Source organism: Cupressus sempervirens, chromosome 9 (assembly GCF_028749045.1).
Source record: "Cupressus sempervirens isolate cs-2001-9-10 chromosome 9, ASM2874904v1, whole genome shotgun sequence".
Taxonomy (NCBI): domain Eukaryota; kingdom Viridiplantae; phylum Streptophyta; class Pinopsida; order Cupressales; family Cupressaceae; genus Cupressus; species Cupressus sempervirens.
This window is the reverse complement of record NC_143126.1, coordinates 344579846-344594878: the sequence shown is the minus strand read 5'-3', so window position 1 is coordinate 344594878 and position 15033 is coordinate 344579846.

The window sequence follows — 15033 nt, the reverse complement described above, 5'->3', positions numbered from 1 at the left end:
TGATGAAAGGCCTAAGGTAGTCCTAAAAACATGAATTTCTCAACAAAATCATAGGGACACTAGGTCTACGATATTTATTAGAGTGGCAGAACCTTCCTCCTCACATAGTAAGACACTCAATGTTCTCACTAGTCGAAAATTTAAGGTGGTCCTCAAAGTCACAAATGATCCCAACAATGCTTCCTTATCCAAACAAGTGACTAGTCTAGTTATATCCATCTATGATCTTTTCAATTAGTTGCAAAGAACCTCGGTACAAATTTCAATCTTTGAGTTGCTAGAATTATCTCCTTTTCACAAGTAAATTCTTGAGAAAGCCTTACGCACAACCAATGTTCCCATGGATATTGATACTGAGTGATTCCAATCTATAGTCAATCACATTTATTCACCCCATTATCTCACATTCTCTAAAGAAGATGACAAGTTACTTAGTAATCCTCACAACCTATCTTTATACATCAAAGTCCAAATCTTCCATACTCATGTTTGCCTAGTCTTGATAGACAATGGTTTTGGGTTAAAAATCATCTCCTTCCATGTTATTCAATAGATAGACATGTCTAAATTTTCTATCAACCCTAGGTAGAAGATCACCATCAAAGCCTATCATGAGGTTGAACAACATTCTAAAGGTCTTATTGTGTTGTCGATTTGTATGGGTCCTATTGAAAAAGATGTGGTCTTTCAACTTTTAGACATCTCTTTGGCATATAATTTGTTACTAGGAAGACCTTGGATCCATGACATGTAAGCGATGTCATCAATGTACCATCAATGTATAAGATTTCCCTTCAATATTACTAAGATAATTATTCCAGGTGACAATTCAATGTTTATCAACACATTATCTGTTGCTAAAATGCTAGTCTTCTAAAATTTCTCTTCCTACAAGCTCAAACCATCTCCAGGAGTGTGAACAGAAATTAAAAATGATGATCCTTGAGAATACATTCTAGACTCTATTTATTCTTTTTTAGTTTCTCTTAGAACCTTCTAAGAAATTGAAACCCTTGAATTTTACTATGACCATTTTTGGGACTTGTGTGTAGTCCTCTATTCCCTTAGAAGAAGAAAAAGAAGATCAAGCTATAAGAGATTGTATTTATAGGGAAGAGGAAGATGTGGAGGAAGTTATGGTCACTACCCCCTTTCCCCCAAGAAATTATGGAAAAGGCTACAAATTTCTGAAAATCATGGGCTATCATGGCTAAGGGTCTTTAATTATTGACAAGAAAGGTCTTGTTGAACCCTTAAGTCATACTAAGGGATGCAAAAATAGAGATACTTTTGGACTTAGATTTGGGTTAGAGTCTGACTTACCAAGGTTTGATAGAGGAAGGATAAGAGAAAACATTTCTCACTTGATAGCCCAAAATGAGAGTACTGATTCTAGTGAATATAAATGGGAATCCCTCTTAGATCCATCTTGTGACTTAGTAGTGGATTTCATCCATGCCTATTCTACCCAACCAAATGTAGTTGAGGAGTCTAGTCTAGGGTCTCATGAGTTTGGTTCACCTCACAAATTTCTCTAGTGGATCTCATTGGTCCCTCTAGGTCTATTCCTGATTTGAACTCCTATGGAGCTTTCCCTAAAGGCTCAACCTCTCATGTCACTAGAGATAACTCCTTCCATATCAACAATCTTGAATCCTATACTTCCTTCTCATTACTTCACCCTAATATCATAGATTGGTCTACTCAACACCAAAGATCAGAACCACTATCTTTTCATAATGACTATGAGATTGCTTTCTACCTCACTTCATCAAATCTATGATATCTTCCACCAGTGAACCCATCGTTAACATGGAAGAAACAAATATCAAGAACCTTAGTCAAAAAGTTAAGAGAAAAATATAAAAGAGCATTCAGATGGTGAAAACCACTTTGTGGTAGTGTCTAAACCCTCAAAAAGTAAAAATAAAGATGTATCCAAATGTGAAAACCTCTTTGAGGCACTTGAGGATGAGGTTCTTGGCAATTTTCCTAGTTATTTCTAAGGCAAATCTTCAATTCTCATTAAACCCACACAACCTATCAATCTTGGTACAAAAGAGTCTCCTAAGATCATTCATTTTGCCTAATCACTATCAGTTTAAGAAAAGAAGAACTTCACTAAGTCCTTCAAAGAAAATAAAATCAACTTTGCATGGACCTATTTAGATATGGCTGGTCTTGACACAAATTGTCATGCCCAAAATACAGGGCAAACACACACCAATTTTTTTTTAAAATAATTAATTCACTATATAAATGCATGCTACACTAAAAACCTAATTGAAAGTTTAACCAAGGATTAAAGTGAGTTTTGAATACACATCATAAAGATATAGAGTCAATATTCCATTACAATGCACAAGTTTGAAAACCCTATGCCCTAGTGTTACAGGAACACTTAGCTCAGGTTATACAATTTGGTTGATTGAATTCTAGTTAAAGTGTGACATTATATCTAAGAAGCATTTGGGTTCCAAGCTTTTAAGTTGAATACGATATAGTTGTGTAGAATATAGTAAGGTTAGGTTTGCATGCTTCACTTCCTGTCATGAGGATGAAATTTCACTACAACATTGCTACATTCATATGTAGTACTAATTAACAACTTAATCACCTTACTTAACTACATTGTATTGCATATCATTTGATTGGGTCACTAACATTAGTTACAAAGGTTATGATTCAATATCTTATCCTCATTACATGATACTAGTTCAATCTACTAGAGGGTCTAATTTTGCACTTTCTAATGAGCTAACCTCTCACCTTAGCACTTGATCCTAGTTATCAACATGAACCAATAGAACCAATTTAAACATTAAATACCAATCATAAGTCTAAATACTACTTACATTTAATCTTATAAATTTATCCTAATACATCTATCAAGTGTCTAGTCAAGCTCTAACATATAACACCTTTGATTATTATAGGAGCACTTGCTAACCTAATGATACCATCTAACCAACACTTTAATAAAATTATAATCAAACAAATTTTTAGTATGAATAATATAATAATAAAAAAAGTAACTAAAAATAAATCTCTACCATGTATAAATATACATATATTCAAACATAGAAACACAAGTTACTTCACTTTTCTTCTAACTCTATTTAACTCTATCACCTTACTAAATATCTAAGGACCAATAACTCTTATTAAACTTTATTTGAACTTCTAAATTTTAATTACAACCATAAAATACCAATCCAAATAAAGAAAGAGCTACTTAAAAAAACTCAAGCACTAATTTCTAACTTTTATTAAGTCAATCATAAGAACCTCCTAAGCATTATTACTAATCCCTACTTACTAGTTCCCCAAACACCTTTTACTACCACTAAAATTACTACTAGCCCTCCTATTAAACAAATTAATAAATAAAATAATTGAATCATAATTAACATAACCATCTACTAACTAATAACAAATCCTAACTTAACAACCCCCTTAACATTCTTTTAACATACTCTAACACTAAATCTCAACTAATTAAAAATCCCTAACTTGACTTATTAACCTAACCCCCTACCTCCTAACTAATCCCACTTACCTTCTAATATTCAAATTTTCCTACAAACCTATCCACTTGGAAAATGACCACCCATAATTTGGTGCTTTCCCAAGTCCTCTCACACTGACCAAGGAGAAAGGACAAGTTAGAGATGTTGAGTGCTTTGGATGGAGGTTAAGTGTTCCTTAAAAGGTGGTGGCAAGTGTTTTATTTTTTAATGCAATCTCCCTCATTTTTGACCTTTCTGGCATCCTTTCATAAATATTTTCCCCATGCAACCAAGGGAAAGTGTAGTCCTTGCCTTTCCAAGGTGGGTACACAGAGGGAGGGGAATGTGCAGGTTTGCCTTGAAGTCATTTATGACTCTAAGCACCAATCAAATCAAGGGGTTACTTCCAAATCAGATTCTTCCAAAAGTTATCAAATAAAAATCTCGACCTTATGCTATTTTGATGCTATGTGCCCACTTTTGGGGAGAGGAGAAAGGTGGGGTGATGTCAGCACCCAGGTGGTGGATATTTTAAGGAGTTATGCAATAAGCTTTTGTTGGTGAAAAGAATAGGATAAGGTAAGACATTTAGTTTTAGCTCATTAATTTATTTTTAATTCATTTGTAAATCGCAAGATTTTATTTTAAAATGATATCTAAAGATACCAAATGGAATCAAAAGGGAATATTCTCTATCCAAAGGAGAATTTACAATTTTTCCATACAAAGGCGAGAGCAATTTTGCTGTAGGAAAGATAATTTTCTTTTTTTTCAATGTCTCCTTTTATTCTAAGTGTTTGATTATTAAATCAATTTGGTTTTCAAGGAAAGGGGATTTTTTTTAAAAGTTTAATTATAGCAATAATTTTTGATAATATGTTGATTTAAGAACATAGGAATATTTCCCTATTCAACAAATACGAGAATACAAGATGAAATTTCAAACACATAATAAAATTTTCTTAACATTGTTTGGAAATCAAATTGAATAGCTTTTTATAACATCCTTTCATCTATTTACCAATTAAACAAAGGAATACAAATTTGAATTATAGGAATGCCATAGGAAAGGTAGAACATCATTACATCCATTTATCAATAAAAAGTACACATACAAAAAAATCATAAGGGAAATTATACTCAATCTTTTTAAATATATGTAGGCTAGCCACTTCTCATTTATTTTATTGAATCACCTAATTCAAAGATTCCATTGAGAAAGAACTAGGGAAGAAAACCCAACATCATGGCCATTTTGAAAATAAGTTTAACATGTAACATTTTACAACAAGATCATTATGCCAAGGAGGAATCTCCCAACACATTTAAATTAAAACAACAACTCTGAATTCCTGCTTGGCTCCATAACAAGGTAGCCACTATGAAATCTTAAATTTCATCAAGGCAACCATGGAGAAAAATGAAACTAACTGGGAGACAAATAGATTTAACACAAAGACACATTCAACCCATTTACTCTCATCTTAAGTTTTCACAATAGGTTCATCATCAAACTAGACTAGGGAGAAGGTGAATTTTTCTAGGTAGGAGAAGTCAGTCACAACACCATAATAGATGCCCTTTTGAGGCTAATATCACAAGAACTTTTATTCTTTCACAGATGCTCTTTCAAGGCTAATAACACAAGAACTTCCATCCTCTCACTTCTCAATTTCCCCAAAACACAAACATGGTTTGTACTGACGAGTAGGGGCCCATAACATCTTACTCCCTCCCTCTCCTTATCATGATGAGAGACTTTCCACTACTTGGTGTCCAACTAAAACCCTCCTCTCATACATTGCCACTTCTACCTTATTTGAGGGTGAGTAATGCCAACACATCCCTTATAGTTTCCCTCAAAAATCTAAATGTAAAACATGAAGGAAATTTTTTAAAGAAAAACCATTACAATATCATCCATAACATGTTCATCACACACATGAACACACATATGCAAAAACTTACTTAAGAAATGAAACATAGTATGAGGACATGAAATTGAAGGATCCCTACCTTCACAAATGGTTATGGCAAACTAAATTTTGAGAAGAGCTATCCTTCCTTCCTCTTTCAATCCTAACTTTTCTCTCTAAATCTAGAGATTGGGTGAACAATCTTCCACCCTCAAATCTGCCACTAAATAGGCTCCTAACTCAACCACCTACAAATTACAATAACTATCAACTTGACTAAGGGCCTCTAGAGTCTTCTAACTTAACCTCATCACCAAAAAAAACTTCATGGTGGAGTATAACTTGTCAAACTCATGGTGAAACTCTAATTTTTGCACTAAACAAAAAAATGAGATATTTGGGTGGTCACAAAAGTCAACGAAAGGGGTTAGAGGGGTGGAAAATGCCCCCAACCCATACATATACCCCCTAGGTACTTAGTTTTCATAAATTTTGGCCTTTAGGACTATTTAATGACCCATTAAAATGCTTGAAATATTTGGACTCTCTAAAAAAACCTAAGAATGCAAATTTATCACTAAACTTTGATTAAGATAATTAATCCCAGTTACTAACTAATTAGTATTAGGTCACTAACCTAGTCCAACTCAAATTCTTAGGTTACTTGGTTAACCCAAATCATCATGCTATAATGCATATACGAATCACAAGTGCCAATTGACACTATAAGATCATTGTTCCAAAACGTTAACCACTTTATGATTATAGAATGTACATACATTTAATTTACTATATAAATAAAATAAAAAATAATGGGGTTTGCATCTTTTATTAGACTCAACCATGGTTTTTAGAAACTATACATAGGGTCGAGTTTCGATTCTTTGTTAGATTTCCCTAGCTAATAATCTTGCACACTTAATTCACAAATTAGTAGCTCAAGAAAAATTACATGTATATATTTAAAACTCGTCTAGATAGTCACATAAATGAAAATATAAATCTTTCATATAATTAATTATTTATCTCATTTTTGCTCATATTTAATCATCAGAAATTACATAGTCAATATAACATAACTTATTCATTATTTCAAATTGAAATACTAGAATAATCATCATTAGACATGCATATACCTAAACATCATAAAAATCATCATAATGTGAAACACCTCATACCATTGTTAGTAGAAATTAATATTTAAATAGTCGAGATAACATAGTAGTTCTTGAATCGCTGATTATTTAAAATGAGAATGTATTAGCTGATCTCATTTTCTATTAGGACATCTAAACCATAAAACAATACTTCATATCCATTCTAATCTCCTACAATGGATTTAATAGAGAAATTTAAATTTGGTAAGTACATACAAGGAGGGATCTTACATAAATTTTATCATGCATCACTTATCCATTTCTCTTGATGTCAAAACTATAAAGCAAACATTGAGAAAAATGCATCCACATGTTATATTCGTTAAAGAGAAACTAGAAAAGCTTTTAAGTGAAAAATTCATCTGAGTTATTGACTATGTAGAGTGGATCTCCAACATTGTACCTATATCCAAACATGATAAGTCCATCTAAGTGTGCACTTATTTTAGAGACTCAAACAAAACATGCCCTAAGGATGACTTTCAACTTCCTAACATAGACATGATAGTGGATATGATGATGGGTTATGAAATGTATTCTTTAATGGATGGCTTCTCTACATACAACCAAATAAAAATTGCCCCCAGGGATTAGAAAAAAACAATATTTACATGTGCATGGGATACTTTTTATTGGAACATCATGCCCTTTGGGTTAAAGAATGTAGGAGCCACCTACCAAAGAGTAATGACCACCATCTTCCATGATATGATGCATAAAAATATGGAAGACTATGTTGATGACACATTGGAAAATTTAAAAAAAGAGATACACATATTGATGAATTTAGTTTGATATTAGACTCCATGGAATAGTTTTAGCTTAGGTTAAAACACAAAAAAGTGCCTTTGGCATCATATCAGGAAAATTACTAGGCTACATCATATCTGCTAAAGGCATAGAAGTTGATCCATAAAAGGTACAAGCCATTATCGAATTGCCTCCTCCTAAGAACATCAATTAGTTAAGAAGTCTTCAAGGACATCTTCAATCTATTAGGAGGTTTATTTCTTAGTTGGATGATAAAGCACAATTCTTCAATAAGAACTTGCACAAAGGCTAAACATATATTTGGAATGAGGAATGTCAGCAAAGCTTAGATCAAATCAAGGGACATTTGGATAAACCTCCAATATTGATGCCACCTATACTAGGAAAACTTTTGATCTTATATATCTCAGCTAGAGATTCTTCCCTAGGAGCATTACAAGTACAAAGTGATGAAAATAGAAAGGAATGTGCTATATACTACATTAGTCACACTTTGGTGGATTATGGAATAAATTACAGCAACATTGAAAAGGCTTGCCTTGTAGTGGTATTTTCCTCAAAAAAAATTAGGCACTACATGTTGGCTCACATAGTGCATCTCATTGCAAAAATTAATCCCCTCAAATATTTAATACATAAGGCTTCTCTTATTAGACATCTTGATAAGTGGATGATGATTCTCTTTGAATTTGGCATTTAGTATGTCGAACACAAATATAGTAAGGGGCAAGCCATAGCTCATCAATTTGCTAATTTTCTATTACAAGATACCACTCCTATGCAAATTTAATTTCCCAATGCTTCCATCATGTATTGATTCACTGAAAGAACATGGGATATGTTCTTTGATGACTCTCACACCTAGAATGGGATTAGTGCATGTATTCTATTTGTCACATCTCATAATTATATAATCCCAAAGTCTTACAAGCTCTTATTTCCATGCACTAACAATATAGTAGAGTATGAGGCTTTAACCAATGGGATTAAAATGGCTTTATAATGGAGGATCACAGAGATGCACATCTATGGAGACTCTCAACTTGTTATTAACCAACTTAATAATGAATATTATCAAACTAAAGATGACAAGATTTCACCCTACAAGAAGTTAATTAATGCCTTAAGGAACTACTTCACATTTGTGACATTTCAAAAAATTCATAAGGCAAAAAAAAGGTTGTAGATGCTATAGCCACTCTAGCATCTATTCTTTAATTGCAAGAACATGAATCAAACTTTGAGTTTCTAGTGTAAGAATTATGTCACCATGCATATGAATCCCTTGATAATCATATGATCTACACCATTTTCAGTCATAATTTATCTCACTACTCCACCATTTTATTCTACCTATGTGATCCAATAATCCCTAAAAATCTTACACAAAACCAAAAATGTCAACTCCTTGACAATGGCTCACACTATACCCTTGACTTTGTGAATTGTATAGGGAGGGTTTAGACATAACACTTCTTAGGTGTCTAGAACTAAAGGAGTCTAAAATTGCATTGACCAAAGTCTATGATAGCATTTGTGAGGCAAACTCTAATGGCCTTGCACTTGCTCAAGAAATTCTTAAGGTGGATTACTATTGGTCAACTATGTACGCTGATGCTATCAGATATGCTAAATCTTACAAAAAGTATCAACTACATGGCAACCTAATTCATGCTTCTGGATAGGAGCTCATTCCTTCTATCAAATATTAGCCTTTTCACTAGTAGGCCTTTGATTTGTAGGAAATATTCATCCTATCTCATCCAGTGGCCATAAGTTCATCATTACAGTGACTGAATACTTTACAAAATGGGTTGAAGTTATACCTTTATTTGTTGCTACAAGAAAGAATTTTTCCTTATTCATACTCAACCACATTATTTTTTGCTATGGTATCCCATCCTCTATCATCATCGATAATGGAGGACACTTCAAAAATAAGGACCTTAAGCAACTTGATAAGAAGTTCAAGATAAAACATCACTGGTCCTCCATATACTACCCTCAAGGGAATGACCAAGCTAAGGCCTCTAACAAGACACTTCTTAAGGTCATACACATAAGAGTGCATAAATTAGGTAGAGATTGGCATCTACAGATCAATTTGACACTTTGGAATTATAGGTCCACTATACATACTCCTATAGGGGCTACACCTCTCTCACTAGTCTATGGTTCTAAGGTTGTCCTAAACTTAGAATCTCACATTCCCTCATTACAAGTCTCTCTACATGGGTTAATAATTGATGAAGACCATAGAGCTATGAGGATACATGAACTAGAAATTCTTGATGAGTGTTGCAAGGCTACTTTTGATCACATGAGGGATTATTGGAAATGGATGTCTACTAGTTGCAATAAAAAAGTCCATCCTTATGAGTTTCAAGTGAGCGCACTTGTCTTCAAGAGCACCCTAAGAACCAGAAAAACAAGGAATAGAAGGGGAAATTTTAGCCTAATTGGTTGGGTCCTTATATCATCACAATAATGTTTGGATCAAGTGCATATCATCTTCCTACTCCTGAAAGGGAACAACTTGTTGAGCCTATCAACATTCTACATCTGAAGAAATTATATGCTTAAGGCTCTCTTGGCTTAGCTATCTATATTTATATCTTATGATCCTAAATGAAACCCTAAAAAATAGAAAATTTCAAAAAAAAAGATCATCTTAGTGAGAATCTATCAATAGACACTTTGATGTATTAGCAAAAAACCAAAAAATTCAAAAAACATAATTTTTTAAAAAAAAGTTCTAAAAAAATTGCCAAGTGGTGAAAACCTGGAAATACACACTACTTGAGAACCTTGCACCTATGCCTATTAGTCTCACTCATTAACTCCAAAACACATTTCCTAGCTTCGAATTATATCTTGTCCTCATCAAGGGGGCACAACTTAGCTTGTTGGAGTCTTCTTGTGCATTAGGGTTTCTTTGGCAAATCATGCAAAAAAACATTTCTCAACACTTACCCCTTGACATCAAGTGTTTCTCAATTTTTTTTTGGATACCTTACCTACAATCTAGGATGCCACAATATTTCTAACTATCATATGCAAGTTCTGAAGAAATGGCCATGTGACATACATACATACACTTAAACATTAAAACTTGTTGAGCTATGATGGGGACACAACCCAAGACAAAAATGAATGCAATTGAAAAAGGGAAATATTATTATTAGAAGTGGTATTCTATTACATCTAGTATAACAAAAAATAGACTCCTTAACATGCCCTATGGGCTTACAATGTTATCAAATTTTAGAGAAAACACTTCTCATAGTATCTTATCCCAAACTCCACCAAAAATTGCCTTTACAATGCTAGAAACGTCCTTAAGTAAACCAAATTAGGCTTAGAGTTAGGAATAAATTATAAAATATGCCATTTTTCATCCACCACAAAAATAGAAGGTTCTAGAAAACACGTCAGAAGTCAGTGTAAAATTAGAAGATTCCAAAAATGGTAGTCCAACTTCTGGAAGGCATAACTTTTGATCTGAGACTCCAATTGACAAAATATTTATGTTTGCAAAAATCCCTCCAAGTACTCTATAGCCCTATAGACTAGCTTTTCTTGTTCCCCATTTTTCAAGCCTGTACAAGGCTATTTAGTGCCTCAAATATGACTTTAAAGTGCTCTTAAGAGGTCTCCAAGCAACTTAAAACTATAGTAACTTTCAAACCATAAAGCCTTTTGACCTGATTCTTTTTTTGAAGTGTTTTAAATTATAATTATAATCATCCTTCCAACTTACACCCTCTAACTCTTTATAATTATGGCTCAATTGTAAAATAACCTATTTTTTGCATTGGCATGTATCCCAAGGTGCTAAAAAACTCTTAACCCAGAAAATCAATAGTGGAACTGTGAGAGTTGGAATGTTTTTGACCCAAATGGGTATCCAAAAATGAAAAAAATTTAAATAGAAACTAACACTAAGCATATTTTTGAGTGATATAAGATTTTCCTTTACACCATTGGATGCTCCTTGATCAAACACCTAGGGTAGATTGAAAAGTGGCCCTGTTACTTATAGCTAGTAGAGGAAAACCCAAATGGGAAACCTCCATTGTGGATATTCAAGTTGATTCTTCTATTGATCATCATTTCCACTTCACTAGGTATTCTTCATACTACCTATTTTTGGTATTCTGGCCCACATGACTATTCAAAATTTCTTCAATCTCTTCCTTTGCAGAAGTAGGAATTGGACATGGCTCTAGCATCAACTCCTCATCTACACCATCATCATGATATTTTGTTAAGTCTACAATATTGAGAATAGGAGAAATGTGAATCCCATTTGGTAACTCCACCTCATATGCATTCCCTGAATCATGTTTCTTCAAAATTTTGCAGGGGCCAAATTTTTTCATCTTCAGCTTATTTTAGGTACCCACTGGAAATCATTCCTTTCTCAAATATACCATAACTTGATCTCCAACTTGGAACTCCTTACATCTCCTCTTTTGATCTACTCTAGCCTTATACTATAGGTTCATATTGGTAATATGTTCTCACACCTCCTCATATAGGTTCTTGACATGTTCAGCAAAGTCTTCTACCTCAACACTTGTCCTCTCCCATTGCTCCATCTTCCTTAGCTTTGGTGTAGTTCTTGGACTACTCTCATACACAATTTGAAATGGCGATCTACTAATACTACTATTTACAAAATTATTCTTAGTAAACTCTTCTTGTGGTAGAATCAAATCCCATCCTTTGGGTTTATCTCCTACTAAACACCTAAAAAAATTGCCCAAACTTCTATTTACTACTTTTGTTTGTCCATTAGTCTGTGAATGATGTGCAAAACTAAACTTCAATTCTATCTTCAACTTCTTCCACAAAGTCCTCCATAAATACCCCACAAATTTAGTATCTCTATAAAAAACAATACTTTTTGGGAGACCATGTAGCCTCACCATCTCTTGGAAAAATAAATCTACAATATGCATTGCATCTTGAGTCTAGTGGCATGGAATGAAATGTGCCATCTTGGAGAACCTATCAACCACCACAAATACTAAGTCATTGCCACTTTGTAATCCAAGAACAAAACCCATACTTATGTCCTCCCAAGGCTTCGATGGAACATGTAATGGCTAATAGAGTCCAGTATTTTGACTAAATCCTTTGGTTGTTTGACATACTTGATAAGTCTGCACAAAATTCTTCACATCCTATGACAATTGAGGCCAAAAATAATGTTCTCTAATAATAGCAATGGTCTTATCTCAACCAAACTGTCCTACCATTCCTCTACTATGCTTCTCATTGATCAAGTTTTCCTTCATGGAACTCCTTGGAATATACAATTGACTTCCCTTGAACAACATACGATCCTTAATCATGTAATCTAGCCACCTAGTCCTATCTAGAGTAATAGGTTCTTTACAAGCCTTCTAAGCCTCTGCAAAGTCAAGATACTCAGGGTACATATTCTTAAGTTCATCAAACCCAACCACTTCAACATGCATTACTAACAACAACAACTGTCTCCTACTTAATGCATCTGTAACCCTATTAGACCTTTTGCTTCTATGTTTCAATACAAATGTATAGCTTTGTATGAGCTCTACCCATTTCAAATATCTCTAATTCAATTTACCTTGGCTATTTAAGTATTGCAATGCCTAGTGATTAGTATAGAAGAAAAATTATTTTGTCAATAAATAATCTCTCCATTTGTTTAAGCCCTGAACTATTGCATAGAACACTTGATCATAAACATAAAACTTCTTCTTTGCATCATTCAATTTTTCACTAATAGGTTTAGCTTCTTGGCTCAATACAACCCCAATAGCACTGCTACTAGCATCACAATCCACATGGAGTACTTTGTTAAAATTTGGAAGTGCCAACATAGGTTGCTCTATCACCTTCTTCTTCAGCAATTCAAAACTCCTTGTAGCTCCTGTAGTCCACTTGAACTCTTTTTTATCCCCCATCATTGTTTCAGTTAGGGGTACACATATACTATTGAAATTCCTAATGAACTTACTATAAAAACTAGCCAAACCATGGAATGACCTCACCTTAGTGTTAGACCTTGGAGCAGACCATTCCAAGATGACCTTCACCTTCTCTAGGTCCACTTTGAGACCCTTAGCTAATACAACAAACCCCAAGTAGACTAACTACCTTTTGAAAAAGCTACACTTCTTCAAATTAATCAACAATTTCTCTTCCCTCAACCTTTCAAGGACACTACAAATATGCAATAAATGTTCATCCAAAGACTTACTCAAAATCAAAATATCATCCAGATAGACAATAATGATTTTTCCCAAAAATGGCTTTAGTACCTCATTCATAAGCCACATGAAGATGCTTGGCACATTGGTTAGTCCAAAGGGCATGACTAACGATTCATATAGACCATCCTTGGTCTTGAATGTAGTCTTCCACTCATCTTCCTCTCGTATCTATATCTAGTGATAGCCACTCTTGAGATCTATCTTTGTGAAGTACTAAGCTCCACTCAAATAGTCCATAAGATCATCTATTCTTGGAAAATGAAATTGATACTTGATGGTTATTCTATTTATAGCCCAAGAGTCTATACACATTCTCCACTCTCCATCCTTCTCTGGTGCTAGCACTATAGGTACGACACATGGAATTAGGCTCTCTCAAATCAAACCTTTCCTCAATAGCTCCTGAACTTATTTGTTTAGCTCCTTAGTCTCATTAGGAGTCATCCTTTGAGTAGCTTTATTAGGAAAATTAGCTCTAGGGACTAAATCTATTTGATTACTGATATGCCTTACTAGTGGAAAACCTTTTGGAACATTATCAGAAATGGCATCTCCATACTCAATAGACCTGAAGCTTCAAGTGGAATTTCACTACTACCTTCCTTATCTTTCCTAGGAATTAAAGCATAACACATATGTTGATATTTCATGCCATCCAAAAATTTTCTTCCATCAACAAGACATACCCTAGCACTACCACATACATTTTTACCCTCCATTATCAAGGGCTTCAATTTGTGGCAAACTCTATCCTTTGTTAGAGTGTATGTATTTGCATGACCATCATGTATAGCATGCCTATCAAACTACCATAGCCTTCTCAACAATAAATGGAAGACATCCATTGGAATAATGTCACATAGAGCCTCATCGTGGTAATTGCCAATCTTGAATTTTACTAAACATTGCTCACTAACTAGGACCTTATGATCATCCTACACCCAATAAATTTGATAGAGTTGGGGGTGCTTCTCCCTCTTGAGCTTTATCTTTGAGACCATCTCCTCTAATACCAAGTTGTTAGTGCTTCCACCATCTACAATCACATCACAACATTTACCCTTGCACTTGCACCTAGTACAAAACAAACTCATCCTTTGTCCAAGTTTAGTCTCACTACTCAATAAGATCTTTTATTAACTAGAACCTCTCCTCTTTCTACATCCTCTAAATGTGATGATTGTGCATCATAATCAACATGAGAAACCCTTGCTTGACCATCAATTCTCCTATCTGTCCTTCCTTGGCATTGAGGGCATTCAAAGGCTCAATAACCTTCTTCATTACAATAAAATAGATACCATGGAAGTCTCCTCTTCCTAAAACTTGTCCATTTCCTCTACCTCTTCCTCTCTAATCTCTAAAGTTTTGATCACGGGAGTAGTTGAAACCCTCGTTCCTCTACTTTTGGCTA